We start from the raw sequence: 13758 nt of genomic DNA on the forward strand, positions 1-13758 counted from the left end.
TGGTGCAATCTCGGCTCACTGGAACCTCTGTCTCCCTGGTTTAAGTGATTCTCCTGCCTCAGCCTCCCAAGTAACTGGGACTACAGGTGCGTGCCACCACGCCTGGCTAATTTTTTGTATTTTTAGTAGAGATGGGGTTTCATCATATTAGCTAGGATGGTCTCGAAATCCTGACCTCGTAATTCGCCCACCTAGCCCTCCCAAAGTGCTGAGATTATAGGCGTGAGCCATGGCACCCGGCCAAAGCCTCCTTTTTATATAGCCTGGCAGATACAATCCATTGCATACACGCTCTCAAGATAAACAGTAACTCATCCTCGTGTAAAAGGACTTGCTATGCATTTTTTTTTTTTTTTTTTTTTTTTTTGAGACAGGGTCTAATTCTGTCATCCAGGCTGGAGTGTAGTGGTGTGATCTTGGCTCACTGTAACCTCCACCTCCTGGGTTCAAGTGATTCTCATGCCTAAGCCTCCAGAGTAGCTGGAATTACAGACATGTGCCATCAGGCCCAGCTAATATTTGTATTTTAGTACAGAGTTTCGCCACATTGGCCAGGCTGGACTCAAACTCCTTCTTTTGATTTCTGTGTGGCTTCAAGTGATCTGCATGTCTCGGCCTCCCCCAGAGTGCTGGGATTACGGATGTGAGCCACCGCGCCTGGCCTGCTATGCATTCTTAAACACGCATCCTAAATTCACCTGGAAATCAAGGTGGCCACCCATGCTAGTTAATTACCTGTATCCGATGAAAAACAAAACTTCTCACATCTCCTTGACAAGCAGGTAGTAACAGCTCAAGGTGCCTAGGCAACAGGAAAATAGGGACACTATCTTCCTCGAGGTTTACATTTCAAAGACAAGGCTCTCAGGCTCTTAAGAAAAAAATTCCTGGGTTGTGACCAGGCAGGGTGGCTCACACCCGTAATCCCAGCACTTCGGGAGCCTGAGGAAGGTGGATCACCTGAGGTCAGGAGTTCAAGACCAGCCAGACCAACAAGGTGAAATCCCATCTCTACTAAAAACACAAAAATTAGCCAGGCATGGTGGCAAGTGCCTGTAGTCTCAGCTACTCAGGAGGTTGAGACCGGAGAATCGCTTGAACCCAGGAAGTGGAGGTTGCAGTGAGCTGAGATGGGACCACTGCACTCCAGCCTGGGTTACAGAGTGAGATTCTGTCTCAAAAAAAAAAAAAAAAAAAAATTCCTGGGTTGTAATGTTGGCAAGAAGTTCATTTACCTTTTTAAAAGATTTAGATACATATCAAAGGCACAAAAGAAGTTACTTATATTACAACGTTTATCAAGGAAATACTCTTTAAAAAGGAGAGGAGAAAAGGTTAATTTACCTTTGGGCAAATAAGACAAATTTAATCTTTTTTCTTTTTTAGAAAATCCATACAGTGAGGGCTGGGCACGGTGGCTCACATCATCTGTAGTCCCAGCACTTTGGGAGGCCAACGCAGGCAGATTGCTTCAGGCCAGGAGTTCAAGACCAGCCTGGGCAACATGGGAAAACCCCGTCTCTACTACAAATTCAAAATTTTCCTGGGCGCGGTGGTGCGCGCCTATTGTCCCAGCTACTCTGGAGGCTGAGGCATGAGAACCGCTTGAACATGGGAGGCAGAGGTTGCAGTGAGCCGAGATTGAGCCATTACAATCCAGTCTGGGTGACAAGAGTGAAACTCTGTCTCAAAAAATAAAAAAAATAAAAAACAAAAACAGCCTCTTTTCCATCTCCCCGCCATAGAGTTGTCTGCAGTAATTTCATTCACTTTTTTCCTCAGGGTTTACTGGGTTTCTGGGTCCCAGAAGGGGAAGTTCTCTTCAAGGTACAGAAACCACGACTCCACAGAGAACCGCAGAGATGGCAGCATGACCAGACCGTGGCCAGGTGTGGGGAGGCTGCTGGGCTGAGACTTGGGCTGAACTTCTGCTGCAGGTCAACTTATTCCCATCAGCACCAAAGCCACTGTGGGGTGGCAGTGGGGGTCATCTACCAGCAAATGAAGCAGGGGCGCAGCTTGGAGGCTGTTTCAGAAGGTCCCACTGAGCCAAGGACTCAAGGCCAGGCCACAGCCCTCCCAAGTGAGGCCCAGATCATATTTCACCACACTCAGAAAACCTTGTCAGCTCATTTCAGTCCATAGTGACTTTGCTTTCTTTAGGATCTCTCTTGTACTGCCCAACCCAGAGACTTCCAAATCTGAATGGATTCCAATGGTGGAGTTAAATCAGGCCCTACCTCAGCTTTTGAATTACAATCAATAGGGCTGGGTCCCAGCATCTGTATCTTAGCGTTCCTCCATGTGATCCTCATGCTGAAAGGCGGGTATTTGCAAATCCCTTTTTCGGGGGAGTGAAGAGTTTTTTTTTTAGAGACAGGCCTCACTCTGATGCCCAGCCTGAAACGCAGTGTTAGGATCACAGCTCACTGCAGTCTCGAACTCCTGGCCACAAGAAATCCTCCCACCTTAGCCAACCAAAGTGTTGGGATTACAGGAGTGACCACTGTGTCTGGCCAGGAAAGCCCTTCTGTTTCACTTGAATGATATTTCTGCAGCATACCTACAGCCATTGTTGTATTAAACTGCATCACTGTGGGAAAAGAAGAGGTGAGAGGTGACCGTTTTGCTTTTTTCTGAACATATCAGACCAAACCTGGGCTGTTTAGAGTTTTGTTGTTTGTTTGTTTGTTTTTTGAGATGGTGTCTCGCTCTGTTGCCCAGGCTGGAGTGCAGTGGCACAATCTCGGCTCACTGCAACCTCTGCCTTCCAGGTTCAAGTGATTCTCCTGCCTCAGCCTCCCAAGTAGCTGGGATTACAGATGTGCACCCCCACACCCAGCTAATTTTTTCTGTATTTTTAGTAGAGACGGATTTCAACATGTTGGCCAGGCTGGTCTCAAACTTCTGACCTCTGGTGATCTGTCTGCTTTGGCTTCTTAAAGTGGTAGGATTATAGGCATGTGCCACCGTGCCTGGTTTGCCAATTTTTTGACAAGGTATCAACATCATTTAAGATGGGCACGGCCTCAGTGTAGTGTGTCTAGACAAGGTGGCCAGAAGAGAGGGGAATATGCAACCAGGCTTGAAGATGAGTTAAATCAGAGCTTTTCATTCCACAAAAGAGAAATTTTAACGGGGTCAGAACATTGATCTTCCAATATTTGAAAGCCTGTTAACTAGGAGAGAGATAGCAAACTGTTTTATTGCAGGAGGACCCACCCAGCTCTGACGATTTAAAGCATCATGAATGCAAATTTGAACTCCAGAAAAGCAGAGTTTCCTAACAATGGGACTTCCACAGCAATGGGATCTGCGTCTTCACTCAGTCTGTGCCTTTCCTATGAGCAAGAGACTCCTAGGAGAGCCGCAGCCCACTAGGAAGCCGTGTGGGAACTCACTCACAGGTTATTTTTCTTTGAGATGGAGTTTTGCTCTTGTTGCCCAGGCTGGAGTGCAATGGTACAATCTTGGCTCGCTGCAACCTCCGCACCCCGAGTTCAAGTGATTCTCCAACCCTCCCTCCTGAGTAGCTGGGATTACAAGCACCTACCACCACGCCTGGCTAATTTCTTGTATTTTTTGTAGAGGTGGGGTTTCACCATTTTGGCCAGGCTGGTCTCAAACTCCTGACCTCAAGTGATCCACCCCCTTTGGCCTCCCAAAATGCTGGGATTACAGGTGTGAGCCACTGAGCCCAGCCAGGAACCCATAGGTTTTTTGGATGATCTCTGAATGTCATGCAACTCTTTTATTTTGTATCAAAAAAAATTTTTTTGACACAACGTCTTGCTGTGTTGCCCAGAATGAAGTACAGTGGCAAGATCATAGCTCACTGCAGCTTCTAACTCCTGGGCTCAAGCAACCTTTCTGTCACATGAGTCTCCCAAGTAGTTGGAACACAGGTGCCAGCCACCACACCTGGCTAATTTGGTTTGGTTTGGTTTTTTTAGAATGGGCTCTTGCTATGTTGCCTATACTGGTCTTGAACTGCTGGCCTCAGGCAATCTTCCTCCCTTGGCCACCCAAAGTGCTGGGATCACAAGCATGAGCCACTGTGCACAGCTGAGATTTTTTGACTTAGTCTTTTTGTACATGCGATATTTCATTCATAGAATCCATAAATGGAAGGGAAATTTCTGAGTTCAGAGCACTACATATGATACAAAACTTGATATACAGACTAGAGTTTCTTGGCCGAACTGGAGGGGCTGGTTTAGGTAATCCATGGACTCCCTGAAACTGGGGACACCATTGGAAATATGTGTGAGCTCAGGGGCAGTTGCCTATGACTTTCAGGCCTCAAAATGTCTCTTGGACTCAAAGATGCCTTAGGGAAGAGGACGCGTGTACCCCCAGTATGGAATCTCCGACAGTGAATGTCAGTAAACGTTCGGCAGAAAAGCTCTGCCAAATTGAGTGCTCTGATGTGACTTTTCCATCAAGTCAATGTTCCTGGGATCTCTTGTACACGATAATCTCACTCTTGTATGTGATAATCTCACTCTTGTACATGATCATCTCACTCTTGCAAGGTTTCATCGTTTCTGCTTACCCTAGTTTTCTTTCCCACCCTGTTCCCTCTCCCACCAGACTGGACTCTGAAATGGGCATGTACAGAGAAGAGGAGACCCCACCATGCTTCAGGCTTTGAGTGGAGAGGACATGGCCTTTGCTGGGACAGGGAACAGAGGGATGCAGAGACCCTGAAGATACTTTTGGACAGTGGTCTGAGGTTGGGAGAGTGGCAGGAGATACCGTTAACCCAGGGTCTCCAGGACAAGAGATAAGCCTGGCAGTTACATGTGTTTTTCTTCAAACTGGTTGCCAGGTTGGAATGACCAATGACATCAGAGATTCCAACCTTCCTGATTGGAAGGACTGGACTTCATGGGTGCCTGGGAGCTCAGGTGGACAACCTTCTCAGAGCTGTTCTCCACTCCTGACTTCTTCCACCCTCGAGAATTGATAACACGCTCTTCTGGGTCCTAACAGAGTCCAGAAGGCGGCCTTGGACAGAACAGACACTAGGTTCCGTGGAATAGGACAGATTTTGGGAAAGATCATGACCAGCCATCAACCACACCCCCAGGATAAGGAGCACAGCCCCAGCCAAGCACGTCAGGGTACCCCCTCCAGGAGGTGGTGGATGATGAAGTGACGGGACCATCAGGTGAGGGGACTGGAGGAAGAAGAGATAGGATAGGATTGACTAAGATGAAGGAAGGGGGCCGGGCGCAGTGGCTCACGCCTGTAACCCCAACACTTTGGGAGGGTGAGGTGGGTAGATCACCTGAGGTCAGGAGTTCAAGACCAACCTGGCCAACATGGTCAAACCTCATCTCTACTAAAAGTACAAAAATTATCTGGGCGTTAGTGGTGCATGCATGTAATCCCAGCTACTCGGGAGGCTGAGACAGGAGAATCGCTTGAGACTGGGAGGAAGAGGTTGCAGTGAGCCAAGATTGCGCTACTGCACTCCAGTCTGGGTGACAGAGTGAGACGCTGTCTCGAAAAAAAAAAAAAGGGTCAGAGGTCAGGAAGGAGAACCTGAGGCGGGTGTGTGGGAAGAATGGAGAAATTCAGGCCGGGTGCAGTGGCTCACATGTGTAATCCCAGCACTTCGGGAGGCCAAGGCAGGCAGATCACTTGAGGCCAGGAGTTTGAGATCAGCCTGGCCAACATGGTGAAACCCCATCTCTACTAAACGTACAAAACTGAGTTGGGCATTATGGCAGGCACCTGTAATCCCAGCTACCTGAGAGGCTGAGGCAGGAGAATAAGTGGAATCCGGGAGATGGATGTTGCAGTGAGCTGAGATTGCACCACTACACTCCAGCCTGGGAGACAAGGCAAGATTCTATCTCAAAAAAAAAAAAAAAAAAGGAAAGGACTCAGAGAGCCAGGGACCAGGGAAGGACATGAGGAAGTGTTCTGAGGACAGAGATGGAAGAATGGGGAGGTGAAGGAGCAGCACATGGGGCTCAGCAGAGGAGAAATTCAGAAAGATGGCTTGGAGAAGCCAGCAGTCTGTGAGGCTGGGGAGGATGGAGAGTGGTTTGGGGTTTGGGGTCGGGGTCTAAGGTGATCAGCTGCAGAAGCATTACACGGTGGCCTGGTTTCTTTACTCAGCCCCTGGGGTAGATACCAGCCCCCCATGTAGGTCCTTTTGCTGGCAAAGGAAGAGGGAGTGGTTGGACGAATGTGAGGTGGAGCCAGAGAGGGAGCTTGCCCCTGAGCCCGAGGAGACCTGGGTGGTGGAGACGCTGTGTGGGCTCAAGATGAAGCTGAAGTGATGGCGAGTGTCACCCATGCTCCCTGAGCACCATGAGGCCTTCAATAGTCAGACTGGTAGGAGGACACCCCAGAGAGCACCTCCAATCCTGTTCTTCTAAAAAAGAGGAAACTTCCAATAACCACTACTTTCCAATGGGAAAAATATGCCCCCAGTGGGTGAGCTCTCCATGTGTGAGGACTCAGAAGTGATCACTCATGAGGGACACTTAGGAGACAATAGAGGATTAGGCTAGACTTGAAAAAGGTCAGCGCTTGGGATAAGAAAGCTTGGTTTCGGGCCAGGTGAGCTTACGCCTGAGATACCAGCATATTGGGAGGCTGAGGCAAGAGGATTGCTTGAACTCAGGACTTTGAGGCTGCAGTGAGCTATGACTGCACCCAGACTCCAGCCTGGGTGACAGAGCAAAACCCTGTCTCAAAAGAAAAACCAAGGCTGGGCACGGTAGCTCATGCCTGTAATCCCAGCTACTCAGGGGACTGAGAGGAGAATCGCTTAAACCCGGGAGGCAGAGGTTGCAGTGAGCTGAGATCGCGCCAATGCGCTCCAGCCTGGCCCACACAGCGCAACTCTGTCTCAAAATAAATTAATTAATAAATAAAAATAAAAATAAAATAAAGAAAAACAAAATCAATAAAGAAAGTGGTTTCAGCTGTGCCCCCTGAAACTTAATGTCTCTTACTGACTTTTCTAAATCTAAGTGTCTCCATCCATAGTGGGGGATACCAAGGCCATGGTCACACCCTGATGTGACTGTCTCATGAGGAAATGATGGGAATTCCTTTATGACTCGGCAGTGGCCCCTCCCTGTCTGCTGGAGGGGGTCCTGGCTGATTCCCAGCTCTACATCCTGTAGATTCTCACACCCAGGGCCTCCTTCGGCCTCTTCTCAGGGGATTCTCAGAGCAGGAGCCTCGCTCCCTTGCCCAGTGAAAGTCATTCTCCCCTCTCCCATCCGCCTCACCGATGGCCACAATCCTGAGACTTCCCCCCGGGAGGCATACTTCTCGCTGCCCTGCTGCTCCCACAGAAAGTTTCTCACGCTGACATCTGCGTGTTATATCCTAATAACAGAGGATCCTGTCATTAAAAGATTCCTGGCCTGGGACAAAGATCTGAGGGTGTCAGACAAGGTAAGATTGTTCTCCATGTAACTGTGTTCCTGCTTCAATGCACCGCCGGAGGGAGGGCACAGCTTCCAAGCCCACAGTTCTCCCTCCACCACCTCCCACCAGATGCTCCTTCAGTCTTTTTTTTGTGTGTGTGAGACAGAGTCTTGCTCTGTTGCCCCGGCTGGAGGGCAGTGTCTTGATCTTGACTCACTGCAGCCAACACCTCCCGGGTTCATGTGATTCTCCTGCCTCAGCCTCCAAGCAGCTAGGATTACAGATGTGAACCACCACACCTGGCTAATTTTTTGTGTTTTTAGTAGAGACGGGGTTTTGCCATGTTGGCCAGGTTGGTCCTGAACACCTGACCTCAGGTGATCCACCCGCCTTGGCCTCCCAAAGTGCTGAGATTACAGATGTCAGCCACTGTGCCCGACCAGCTCCCATGATCTTGAGTCTTGGCACCCACACATTCTTTTTTTTTCTGAGACAGAGTCTAGCTCTGCTCCCCAGGATGGAGTGCAGTGGCATGATCATAGCTCACTGCAGCCTCTAATTCCTGGGCTCAAGCAATTCTCTTTCCTCAGCCTCCTGAGGAGCTGGGGCTAGGCACATGCCACCATGCTCAACTAATTTTTGAAATCTTTGTAGAAACAGAGTCTTGCTACGTTGCCCAGGTTGCCTTCGAACTGTTGGGCTCACGTGATCCTCCTGTCTCCACCTCTCAAAGTACTGGGATCACCACTCCCGGCTATTCTTGGTCTTTTTATGATTTGTCAGCATCTCCCTCAGGACTCTGCTGGTCTCTTGCAGAGTGAATGAATGGCCCCTGCCTCTCCTACGGGTCCTGTGGGATCTGAGCCCTGGGCCAGAGTCTGGCTGCAGCCCTGAAACTCATGGCCCCTCTATTCTCAGCTCTTTGGGACAGTTCTCTGCCTGGCACACAAAAGACCCTCCTGACACCAGTTGACCTAGACACGCCCCCTCCAAAGATCCCATCGGAGCCCACCATCCTGGGAGCATCACCGAAAACCCTTCCTCCGGCTTCTCAGATTTGCATCCGACCTTCGAACACCCCTCCACCCCGCAATTTCCACATGAGTACAGTCACCCCAACACTGAGGTCCCTTCTCTGACAGGCAGCCCCTCCCCAGACCCTCAATCCCCCTCTCCACAATCTTCGTCTTCCAAGATGTGACCTCTCCCTCTCTGTGTTCCTTTCTCTCCATCAGTACCTCCTGGCTATGGTCATAGCGTATTTTAGCCGGGCCGGCCTCCCCTCCTGGCAATACCAACGCATTCATTTCTTCCTGGCTCTGTGAGTGGTTTGCTGCCTCCTATCCCTCAATATCCAACACCCTGGGACAGCGGGGGACGTGGGATTCCAGCCTTTCATTTATCCTTTCTCTTATTTGTCCTCTTTACTCTGTGTACAAAAAAGACAGGATTATACTATCTTGTTCTTAGATTGTTGTTTCTAAAACGAAACTCAGGCTGGGCACAGTGGCTCATGCCTGTAATCCCATCACTTTGGGAGGCCGAGGCAGGCGGATCACCTGAGGTCAAGAGTTCGAGACCAGCTGGCCAACACGGCCAAACCCCGTCTCTACTAAAAATAGAAAAATTAGCCGGGCATGGTGGTGTGCACCTGTAATCCCAGCTACTCGGGAGGCTGAGGCAAGAGAACCCCTTGAACCCAGGAGGCGGAGGTTGCAGTAAGCTAAGGTTGAGCCACTGCACTCCAGCCTGGGTGACAGAGCAAGACTTTTTCTCAAAAAAAAAAAAAAAAAGCCAAAAAACAAACAAACAAACTCCAATGCCAGTGTACAAATAAAAGAGTAAAACAAAAGGAACCATAAACCGCTCCTAAGGCGAGAAGAAAAGGAGTGGAGGAGCGGACACGACACTTCCCCCAGCAAGCAGATGTTTCTGGTTCTTCTCTCTCTCTCCTTCCCACATCAACCGCAAATGCCATCAACTTCCTCTGGGTTCCCACGACAGAGGTCACAGTTCAGGTCCCCCTGGCATCACTCTAATCCACTGTCAAATGCTCCCTGCTGGCGTCTCCTGGAGTCTCTCCCCAAGCCAGGGGGATTCCTAGTGCAGCCTCAGCATCTCTCCAAAGCACAATGCCCTCACTGCCTACCTGAACAACTTCCTTAGCTGATGTCTTTCTAAATCGAGGCCAGGGTCCACAGTGCCAATCCCACCCTCTCTACAATCCCTACAACCACACTGGCTCGCCATCTTGGTGTTTCCTGGCTTGGCTTCACAGCTCCTTCCAAATGCCCTCCACTCAACTTTGCGTTTGTGTTTTTCTGTTTGGGTGTCTCGCACACATGTGGTTCTGAAGGGAAGGACCCATTCTTTAAAGTCAGTTCACCCCACAGCCTCTGTGATGCCTTCCGTCATCTTCCAACTTCTACATGCCTATAGCTCTCCAATTACATCCTATTATAATGTGACATTGGGATTAGGTCACCTGCCTTGATTACTCCCAATCCCATTAGACTAGATGCCTGTAGAAGGCAGGGTCCTGGCAAAATATCAATGTATTCAATTTCTTTTATTTTTTTAAGACAGACTTGCCCTGTCCCCCAAGCTGGAGTGCAGTGGTGAGATCATAGCTCACTGCAGCCTCCATATCCTGGGCTCGGGCGATCCTCCCACCTCAGCCTCTTGATTAGCTCCAACTACAGAGCTGTGCCACCACACCTGCACAGTTGATTGATTGATTGATTGATTGATTGATTGATTGATTGAGACAGAGTGTTGCTGTGCCTCTCAGGCTGGAATGGAGCGGCCCAATCTTGGCTCACTGCAACCTCCGCCTTCTGGGTTCACAAAATTTTTTTTTTTTTTTTAAGACAGAGTCTCGCTCTTTCACCCAGGCCGGAGTGCAGAGGTGTTATCTCGGCTCACTGCAAGCTCCGCCTCCCAGGTTCACGCCATTCTCCTGCCTCAGCCTCCCAAGTAGCTGGGACTACAGGCGCCCACCACCACGCCTGGCTAATTTTTTGTATTTTTAGTAGAGACGGAGTTTCGCCATGTTGGCCAGGCTAGTCTTGAACTCCTGACCTCGTGATCCGCCCGCCTTGGCCTCCCAAAGTGCTGGGATTACAGGCGTGAACGACCACGCCCGGCCTTTTTTTTTTTTTTTTTTTTGAGATGGAGTCTCGCTCTGTCACCCAGGCTGGAGTGCAGTGGCGCGATCTCCGCTCACTGCAAGCTCCATCCCCCACGTTCACTCCATTCTCCTGCCTCAGCCTCCTGAGTAGCTGGGACTACAGGCACCCGCCACCATGCCTGTCTAATTTTTTGTATTTTTAGTAGAGACAGGGTTTCACCTTGTTAGCCAGGATGGTCTCGACCTCCTGACCTCGTTATCCACCCGCCTTGGCCTCCCAAAGTGCTGGGATTATAGGCGTGAGCCACCGCGCCGGGCCTGGTTCACACAATTCTTATGCTTCAGCCTCTTGAGTAGCTAGGACTAACAGGTGTGCCACCACACCAGGCTGATTTTTGTATTTTTAGTAGAGATGGGGTTTCTCCAGGTTGACCAGGGTGGTCTCGAACTCCTGGTATTAAGCGATCCATCTGCTTCAGCCTTCCAAAGTGCTGGGGTTACAGGCATGAGCCACCGCATCCGGCATATTTCTTATATTTTTAATAGAGACGAGGGTCTTGCTATGTTCCCCAGGCCCATCTCAAACTCCTGGCTCAAGTGATCCTCCTGCTTCGGCCTCCCAATGTGTTGGGATTCCACGTGTAAGCCACCACTCTCGGCTACCAGTTGGGTTTTTGTCTCCATCCTGAAGGAGTGGGAGATGCCTTTCAGCAGGTCTCTGTCCAGCAGAGCCCTCCTAAGGAAGGCGTGGCTCTCTGCAGGGCGGGTGCCCGTCCTGAGCTGAGGACGGTCCTCTGCCCTCCTCAGCCGGAGGTCTCTCCTGGTGGTGCCCCTGAGCAGTAACCTGATAGCTGTCCCCAGCCACCTGGCCAATGACATGGAGGAAGACAACGAGATCCCCAAACAAAACATCTTCTATTTCCTGCAAGGGAAGAACCACTCTCAGATCCCTTGTTCCATAAGCTTCAGCTCCAGTTCTTCTGTTCCATGTGCTGGAGAGCCAGGAAGAGCCGCTCTCAGATCCCTTGTTCCAGAAGCTTCGGTTTCGGTTCTTCTGTTCAGTGCGCTGCAGGGCTTGGGTTTCCCTGGAGGAGTTGGAGGAGGTGGATGGGGCTTGGGGAGGTGGAGGAGGTGGGGCGGAATTGGGTGGGCTGGAGGCTGGACGAAGGGAGAGAGGAGTATCCTGGGGAGTCCCCGTCTTCTCAAAGGGTGTTTGTTTTTCCAGATCCAGGCTTATGACCCAGAGCACTGGGTGTGGGCACAAGATTGCGCCCGCCTTTCCTAGAGCTCCAGGGACCGTGGAGGCCTGAGGTCATTGGCCTGAGGGGAGGTACATCTGCGTCCTCCGGGGTGAAGGCAGAATATTGGGGTCTATTTCAGAAATCCGAGGAACCTAATTGCTTGATCCGGCTTCAAGCCTGGGCAACATGGCGAGATCCCCTTTCCACAAAAATACAAAAATTAGCCAGGCGATGTGGAAGGCATCTCTACTCCCAACTACTCAGGAGGCTGAGGCAGGAGGATTGCTGGAGCCTGGGAGGTCGAGGCTGCAGGGAGCCCTGATCCTGCCACTGCACTCTAGCCCGGGTGACGGAGTGAGACCCTGACTCAAAAATAATCATAAATACTGAGTTCGGGGAGGTTCATTATGATTGACACACTTGAGTTACCGATTTGGGTGGAGGGTTCAGTGAAGCTTTGGTTTACATCTTGTGCAGCTAATCACGTTGAGCACAGAGCATGAGACTTCATCATGAGGAGGTAGAATTATGCATTAGGCTTCTGAACTCGGGGTTCGTGATGTTGTCACATTAGAAACAGATCTAGCATGGTTACAAGTTCAGATCTTAAGTAACACAAAAAGCCCCAGCTGTGATGAAGTCCAAAGCCACATTCTCTGAGGGTGCCCTACTCCCTGGGCAGACCCACCCAAAGTCCTTGCTATGAAGCAGATCACTGGGGCTGACCTTGGGTGTACTGAGTGAGTTTTGGAGTTAGGGTCACCAAAGTGTGAGTTTCACAGTTGAACATGATGGTTCAGAAGCAGGCTATGGAATGAAGGACGGGAGATAAAACTGGATTTCTCAATTGTTCTGAACTGTAGTTAGACTTGACATGGGACATGAATAACCTTCCTGTCTAGAGAGCTGCCTCCTTGAAGTGTGACATCATCTCTCTCACTTCCAGAACACCGGGCCCAGGGGAGATGCGGATTTTCAGCAAGAACTTTATTCCAGTGCTATGGCACACACCAGGAAGGAGGAGAGGAGCCATTTGTGCAGATCATCTAGAAGAACCTGGACTGTTCTAGACGGAGCTGAATAGAATGATCACATTGTCCTCCTAGGACCGGGGCTGGGGCCGGGGTGGGGGGGTACTTCTAGGAATCCATAGAGAACAGTAAGAAACCAGGGGTGTTTCTGGTTCCACCCTTTCCTGAGGCACCACCTCCCTTTTTATATTGCTGAATTCCAACCTCCCTGGGGCAGAACCTGGAGGTCCTGTTTCCTATGGACTTGGTTGCCACAGTCCAGGAGCATTTGAAGGCACAGTGCTGACACTCAGATTGGCACAGAATTCTTTGTGAAATATGAGTGCCATAGACTGTAACAGACAGCTTCACGCACACTATGCATTTATTGGTTTGTTTGGAAAATGTTGGCCATCAAATAATTAGTAGGTTTATTTCAAATAGTTTGGAAATTGTTGTACTTTTGAAAACATGCTGTTCCTGTAGATTTTTTGGTGAGAGTTACAGCCGTTATATATACATAAAGATAATTTCCTTTTCATTTTAAGACAGAATCCTTTTTATCCTAAATCTTTTATTATCTTTAAATTGTTTTCTGTGTTATTATATGCGCCTCTGAAGCGAGTACACTTTTTATCTATGATACTTCCATAACAATCTCTTCTACTTATAGCTATTGGTAGTTCTCCTAAGTTCTCATCAGAAATTTTCATTTGCTGTTTAGATTTGTGACTGAATTGTGAGAATTCAGTTGTGATTTTTAACATGTCTTAGATATATACTAACATGTCTAATATATACTATATATTTTATTGGTTTAGTTTGAAAAAGATGGGCATAGAATTATTACTACATTTATTTTAAATATCTGGAAAATACTGGTATTTTTGAATAGACACTGTTCCTATAAAGTTGTGAGATGGGTGTTATAGCTGCTATATACACATAAATATAATTTTGTTTTCCTTTTTAAGAG

At 49.1% G+C, this 13758-nt stretch overlaps 1 pseudogene; it reads left to right on the plus strand.

Moving 5' to 3' along the window:
- Nucleotides 1-4844: 4844 nt before the first annotated feature.
- Nucleotides 4845-12880, plus strand: LOC116810302 (speedy protein E12-like; annotated as a pseudogene).
- The last annotated feature ends 878 nt before the right edge of the window (nt 12881-13758 follow it).

This window comes from Hylobates moloch, unplaced genomic scaffold (assembly GCF_009828535.3).
Source record: "Hylobates moloch isolate HMO894 unplaced genomic scaffold, HMol_V3 SCAFFOLD_1, whole genome shotgun sequence".
Classification (NCBI taxonomy): domain Eukaryota; kingdom Metazoa; phylum Chordata; class Mammalia; order Primates; family Hylobatidae; genus Hylobates; species Hylobates moloch.